The sequence below is a fragment of the Sorex araneus genome, chromosome 1 (genome assembly GCF_027595985.1).
Source record: "Sorex araneus isolate mSorAra2 chromosome 1, mSorAra2.pri, whole genome shotgun sequence".
In the NCBI taxonomy this organism is placed as follows: domain Eukaryota; kingdom Metazoa; phylum Chordata; class Mammalia; order Eulipotyphla; family Soricidae; genus Sorex; species Sorex araneus.
In genome coordinates this window covers 403,480,465-403,487,437 of record NC_073302.1, presented here as the reverse complement: position 1 = coordinate 403,487,437, position 6,973 = coordinate 403,480,465, and the positions used below count along the sequence as shown (strand labels likewise).

The window sequence follows — 6,973 nt, the reverse complement described above, 5'->3', positions numbered from 1 at the left end:
ATACCATTTCTATCTCCTCATCAACCTCACAACATGATTGGTTGTGAGGATCAAGAGATCGTTTTTGAAGGGCTATGCAGATTTCTTTTTTTTTTTTTTTAAGACAAGGCCTGATGCTGCTCAGAAGCTTCTCCTGGCTTAGTACTGGGAAATTTGCTTCTTGTGGCGCTTGGGGAACTGTGCAATGCTGGGGATAAAACTTGAGCCTTCTACTTGCAAAGCATGCACTGCAGCCCCTTTGAACTCTCTCTGGCACCATACAGTTTTTAACATTTCCCATTTTATTTATTTTTATAGGAGCTACACCTAACAGAGCTTGGCTTAAGACTAGCAGTGCTTGAGACTATCAAAGAAAAACCTTATATTTCTTATTGCTGGGGACCACTAGGGCTATCCCTGGCATTATGGAAAGCACAAGGTGCCAGGTATTTTTAAAACTATTTTTAAATTTATTTATTTATCTAAAAAATAAGGCATCAATCACATCATGCCATTTTCGACACTGGAGAAGAGCTGTTCCTCGGAAAATGTGACAACAGAGGCGTCGGTGACATCGGTGTCCTTGTCAACACAAACTTGGCCATGAGCATTGATTCATTCAAAATCCTAACAACACGAATTGGATGATTATGCTTGAATAGATGTGGATCACTGCCGGCAGTTTCTATCTTCGTCGTCTATGCACCAACATCCAACTATGATGAAGAAGAAATTGAGAAGTTCTACATGGAGCTTGAAAAGTTCTATAAAGAAGACCACACCTTCTAAAAGATCATTGTTGGTGATTTTAATGCCAAGATAGGACCGAGAAGGTCACCCGAAGAACTTCACATTTGGTCCCATGGCCTAGAATGGAACAAGCAGGGTGAGAGACTGTCTGAGTTCATCATGTTGACCAAGATAATCCATGGTAACTCAAAGATCCAGAAGGCCGAATCTAAACATTGAACATGGGAGTCTTCTGGTGGACAGTTCCATAACAAAATTGACCACATCATATTCAACTGAAGGTTTGTCTGACTGATGTCACTGTGGTCTCAAAATTCCAAACGGGATCGGACTACCTTCTTCTTCGTGTAAAATTCTACTTCACAGAGTGGGGAGAGATGACTGCAAATAAGTTTAAGAAGAGAACTCCCAGAATGATCACCAACTGGGGGTTCTTTGGCACTATTGTGGCAACGTGGGAAGATGCCATTGTTGACAACATTGATGAGGAATATGATCTACGGGTTCAGCACCCCTATGACTGGGCAAAGAATGCCGAGAGTGAGAAAGCCACAAATAGACACCTGACCTCGGAACCTATCGAACTCATTCACCAACATGGTTTGGCACGAGCCTCAGGCAACCACAAGCTAACGTCTGAGATCCCAAAGCTGTGCAGAGAAGCGATAAAGGAAGACCTCAATGAGAGAAGAGCAGCAGTATTGCACAATGCGAGAGAAGCTGGGAAAAATATTTGCAATGCACCCCTGTCCTTTGCCAACTACAAGACCAAGATGACTGCCCTCCAATATCCTGATGGATCTATCACATCTTCCAGAAGGGCAATGGAGAGGATTATACCATTTCATTGGTAAAGATGCGTATAGCATCCAGTCCAGACAAGGTCAGACCTGAACACCTGAAGAATCTGCCACCAGTACTTATCAATACACTGGCTCAGCTCTTCACAGGCTACCTGTCTGTATGCAAGGTTCTATCCCAATGGAAAACCAGCAGGACCGTTCTGTTGTACAAGAAGGGAGACATATATGACATTGGCAACTATCGTCAAATCTGCCTGTTGTCTGTCATCTACAAGTTGTTCACTCAAGTCATTCTGAATAAAATAGGCAGAACACTAGACAAAGGACAACCATGCGAGCAAGCCAGGTTCCAAAAAGGATTCAGCATGATCAACCATATCCACACAGTGACCAAGCTCATTGAAGTTTCACGAGAGTTCATCAGAGAGCTGCCGCTCTGTCTAACATTCATCGATTTAAAGAAGGCCTTTGATTCTGTTGAGACTGAAGCAGTCATAGAAGCCTTAGCCAAACAGGGCGTTCAAATTCAGTACATCAAGATCCTCCGAGAGCTATATTGCGGAATCAACACCAGGATCTCACCATTCTACAAGGAATGATCATTGATGTAAAGAGAGGGGTTCGGCAAGGTGATACCATTTCATAGAAACTCTTCAGTGCCATTCTCGAGAACGTCATGCGATGACTGGAATGGGAAGGAACGGGAGTGAAGATAGACAGTTGGCAACTACACCACCTCTGCCTCACTGATGACATCATTCTCATAACACCAACATTAGCCAGGTGGCACAAATGCTGGCTGACTTTGACCGCGAGTGTGGAAATGTCGGACTGCAGCTGAATCTCAGCAAAACAATGTTCATGAAAAATGAACTAGTCCCTGACATTCCATTTGCTCTCAACAGAATGAACATCTCTGAATGCAGCAGCTATGTATAGCTGGGTGGAATGACTTGGCGCCAGAACTGTGTAGGAGGAAGAGAGTAGCGTGGAAAGCCTTCAAGAACATTGAAGAAGTGGTTGAGATGACAAAGAACCTCTGGCTCTGGGCACATCTTCTTGACTCCACCGTTCTTCAAACTAGCATATGCCTCAGAGACCTGGGCCCTACAAAAACAGGATGAGAACGCTATTTGGGTATCCCAAAGAGGAATGAAAGACCTGTGCTTGGAGTATTACATCTCACTCAAGTGAGAGAAGGAATCCGGAGTTCCGACCTCCAATGATGGTCAAGAATCAGAGACGCTCTCTCGTTTACCAAGGCATCAAAAATCAGATGGACAGGACATGTAATGAGATTCAGAGATGACCGCTGGACTAGAGCTGACTGGATTTCACGGGACGTCAAAAGACCACGTGGCCGCCCACCATGAGATGGTCAGATTTCTTCATCAAAACCCTGAATGAACGATTTGAGGGTCTTCCTGTTCCTGGAGTGAGCAGATATCATTGGGCGAGACTAGCACGCGACAGGGACAAATGGAGACATTACTGGCGCCCGCTCAAACAAATTGAAGATCAACGGGATGAAAAGTGATACAAATTATTTATTTATTTATTTACATTTTTAATTTTTTTATGAAACACCATTAGGTACAATTACAGACTTACACTCTTTTGTGGTCACTCAGTCATACAATGGTTGAGCATCCATCCCTCCACCAGTGCCCATTTTCCACCACCAATGTTCCCAGTATCCTGCCACCCCCCATCCTTCACCTCAGTGGCAGGCATGTTCCCTTTTGTTTGCTCTCTCTCCTATTGGGTGTTATGGTTTGCAATGCAGGTAAATAGTGGCCATCATGTTTGATCTATAATCTACTTTCAGCACAGAGCTTACGATCTTACACATGTTAGGCAGTTGCTCTACCACTTTATCTATCTGCTCAGTTCAAACAATTTTAGAGATTAGGGTGTTCATCATTAGTGATGTGTGTCAAATTCAAAGACATTGTTCTCTATTAAGGGAGTTTTATATCCTCATTCTTTTATAAATTTAAGAAATGTTTTGCTTGCCCATTCAATTTCTTTTTCAGAAAACTCAAGGTCACTTAGGGTTAGTTGCTAAATAGTTATCACTATTTTGATGGCTGTTTATTTTCCAGACTAGTGGGGTGAAATTTGATTGTACTTCTGAGATTAAAACTACAAACATTAGACTTAGCTAGATACTCACATCATGGTACTCTTGAGAAGAACAGCACATAAGTGAATATTAGACATTTTGTAAATAGGATTGATGAGCTGACTGAATCGAGAATTAGAATAGAATGAGCTTAGGCAAAATTTTGTATAGACAAGCCTAATTTAAGACTGATGAAACAGCTCTCTGGTGTTTAGGCCTGGGGGCTGTGGTCATATTTGACCCTGTTGTCCTGCCAGGCCAGTTACCCCTGAAAGCAACCTTCTCTTCCAGCCAATCACAAAGCTTTGTGCCTTTGAAGGAAAATTAGGACCTTTAAGAACATATTTATTTGTAAAATAAGGACCAGTTTTTCCAACCCAACGGTTTTGTTGTTTTTATCCCATTGAAGAAAAAGGGCTCGTAGACTTTACAATATCCTGACAACACCAATGATACCTAAGTACCCAGCCATCTATCTAGCCTCTCCTTTGTCCACTTGTGTACTCACTGGCAGGCATTACATTAAGAACTGTGAGAGCAAGCATCCCATAGAGTGATGCTCAATTAATATTGTTTAAATAAATGTTTATTATTTAGTGCCAAGTATATTCTACCCCTATGTTAGCTATCAGAGTTACTGGGGTGAAGAAAATATGAGCCAACTTTTGAGAACTTTAAAATTGTTGGGGGAAACAGGCATGAACTGAGTGTGATGCTATCACAAGTGCAAGGGGAGAGGTATATTATGTACTAGAAGATCAGAGGAGTGGGCCAAAGTTTTCCACGGTTCAATCTATAGTCCTATTTCTACATTAAATAGCAGCAGATGGTGCCTATTTTGTTGAAGAATATTCTAATATTCTGGTAATTGAAGCCTAGAAGCTCATGCAACCAATGTCTATACATAATTCTACATTGGGACAGTTGTTCAAAATCAAAAGCAAAAATACCATGCAGGATTAGGTTCATTCCTTGTCTTTTGTCTGATATTGCCTTCTAGTAAACTCATCTCTTTTCTGAAAGTAGAGTTTTCGATACTGATCAGATTCAGCTTTAACCTGCACACTGTCATTGTTTTACTAATTTGTACTGACAAATTGTTTTGAATTGTTGTTACTTATTTTGTGTGCCTGTGTGATTTTTCTGTTTTTAAAACAAGTATTACTTATTTTTTTTTATTTCATAATCATAAACAACCCTGAAATCCAGCTATACTTGGAGGAGGGGGGATAGGAAACTATGCAAGGGAACCACAGGGAGAGCACTGGGGCCAAAGGAAATTCTGAGCATGTGGGGGTACGGCATGCTCTTCTGAACTGAAGAAGGAAGGAATGGTCTCATGACTAAGAGAACTAGCTCCTTTCGATTTGTCCACCATCAGAAATCATTACCTTCTTTCTGGTCTTGCCATCCCTGGACCCAAAGTGCTCCATGGTCCCCATAATATTCATGCCCTCCTTCACCTTGCCGAACAATACATGCTTGCTTTCCAATGAGGTTTTGGGGTTCTGGAGCAAACTCAGGAATGCCATCTTTGACCCCAGGTCAGGAGTGAACCCCACCCACAAAGAAGGGAGTGCTGCTGCCCAGCCTTGCTAAAGTCTCCGAGAACCAACCACTCAGTCTTGGCAGTACAGTAGAAAACTGGGAGCTATTGGTGTTGGGGCTGGCATTTGCCATGGACAAGAAAGATGCCAGGCCCCGTATGCTTTAGGATGAAATTCTCATTGTCGAAGTTCTCCCCACTGCCATTGTGGTAAGAAAAGTCTCCACCCTGGCACATAAATCTGGGCATAATTCGGTGGAAGTAGTAACTTTTGTAACCAGACCCATTCTCACCAGTGCTCAGGGCACAAAAATGTCCCACTGTCCTTTGAATTCTGTCTGCAAATAGCTGGAAGGAGACAGGGTCTAGGGACTCAGCATCAACCAACCATGCTGAGAAACAAGGTGGGGCTGACTATGGCTGTAGAACACAGGAAACTGGGATGTCGTGGTGGCATCTGTCGGTTTGATTTTTCTTACTGAATAGTTGAAAGGATGATAATAAGTTGTTCTTTAATTTCCATTTAATCACCAAGCACTAGAACTTAGCCCACAACAGTTATTCCTTTATAGTTGACCAACTGTGTTGGCTTAAGACCTAACTGGTGATTACCAACAGCAACATGATAGCACTAGAGTCTCCCAATTCCCTTTTCTCTTGACTTAAGACCCTCTGAATTTCCTATTTATGAAAGAATTCTCTCCTGTTCTTCATAAGAAGCAACCAGGACCTTTGGATTCTCCCTTGCTTCTGTGGGTACATGAACCAACAAGACACAGAGAGCACTGCAAGGCAGGAGTTGGAGGGCTTGCTTTAAGCTACTTTGCTTCACTTCTCTATTCTAAGGCATCTTCTTCCCATTCCTAAAACATAAGACAGGATCGGACACTTATTTCTGATAAAATACAAGGAGTGATAAGATTTTGAACATTTCCTTTCCTTAAGTTAATTTCAATTCAACAACTTAACAAAGTCTAAACTTTGCTAAGAAGTGAAACACAAAACCATGGAATTTCAGATACTATTCTGCAAGGAAAAAGTGTTTTCTAGTGAGTATGGTTTCTTCACCCATCTTAGCACCTTACTCAACTCTCCTCCAAAGCCAACATTCTCCCAGGGGGACACAGTTCATATCTGAAGTTGGCATTCATTGTTGTCTTCTTGGTGACAATTTGCTATCGTATGTGAAATGAAGTGGGAATTTCATTTACTTTTCCTGGTACAAAGATGTCCAATCCACAAACTCTGTTCTAATGAGTTTCCACCAATAATTTTCACTCTGTAGGAAATCAGACATAAGGGACTGAATAACCCAGAGGGAGAGAAAAGCTCTTTCCTTTGAGTGCTTTCTTTAACAAAAAGTTGGCATATCCTTTGGCAGGGAAAGCTAACAGGAAGGAGAGGAAAAATTTAATGTGTAACTTTATATAATATCTTCTGGGTATAAATTGGGTAAGCACTGGGATTCACCAGAATCCAATTTTCTAATCTCAAGAAAGCTTTATAAGTTTACCATGAATCTAGAGGTGCGTTTGCAAGGAGAACTAGGCAGTACAAATGTCTTTTTGATTTACAACTGCAATAGCAGACCCTGCATGCATTTCCACTGATGTGATCATATTCTGTCAAAGTGTGAACTCTGTAGATCATTTACTGACTCTCTTATAATAAAAACATCATAAGAGAAACATCTCTTTCTTTGGGAGTATAACCACAAGGCAGTTATAAGCCAAAACACTGTTATCATAACAGTGGGGGCATAACCATAAG

At 41.5% G+C, this 6,973-nt stretch overlaps 1 pseudogene; it reads right to left on the bottom strand.

Annotated features, from left to right (window-relative positions):
* Positions 1 to 5,009: 5,009 nt before the first annotated feature.
* Positions 5,010 to 5,660, bottom strand: LOC101542109 (peptidyl-prolyl cis-trans isomerase A-like; annotated as a pseudogene).
* Positions 5,661 to 6,973: the final 1,313 nt, after the last annotated feature.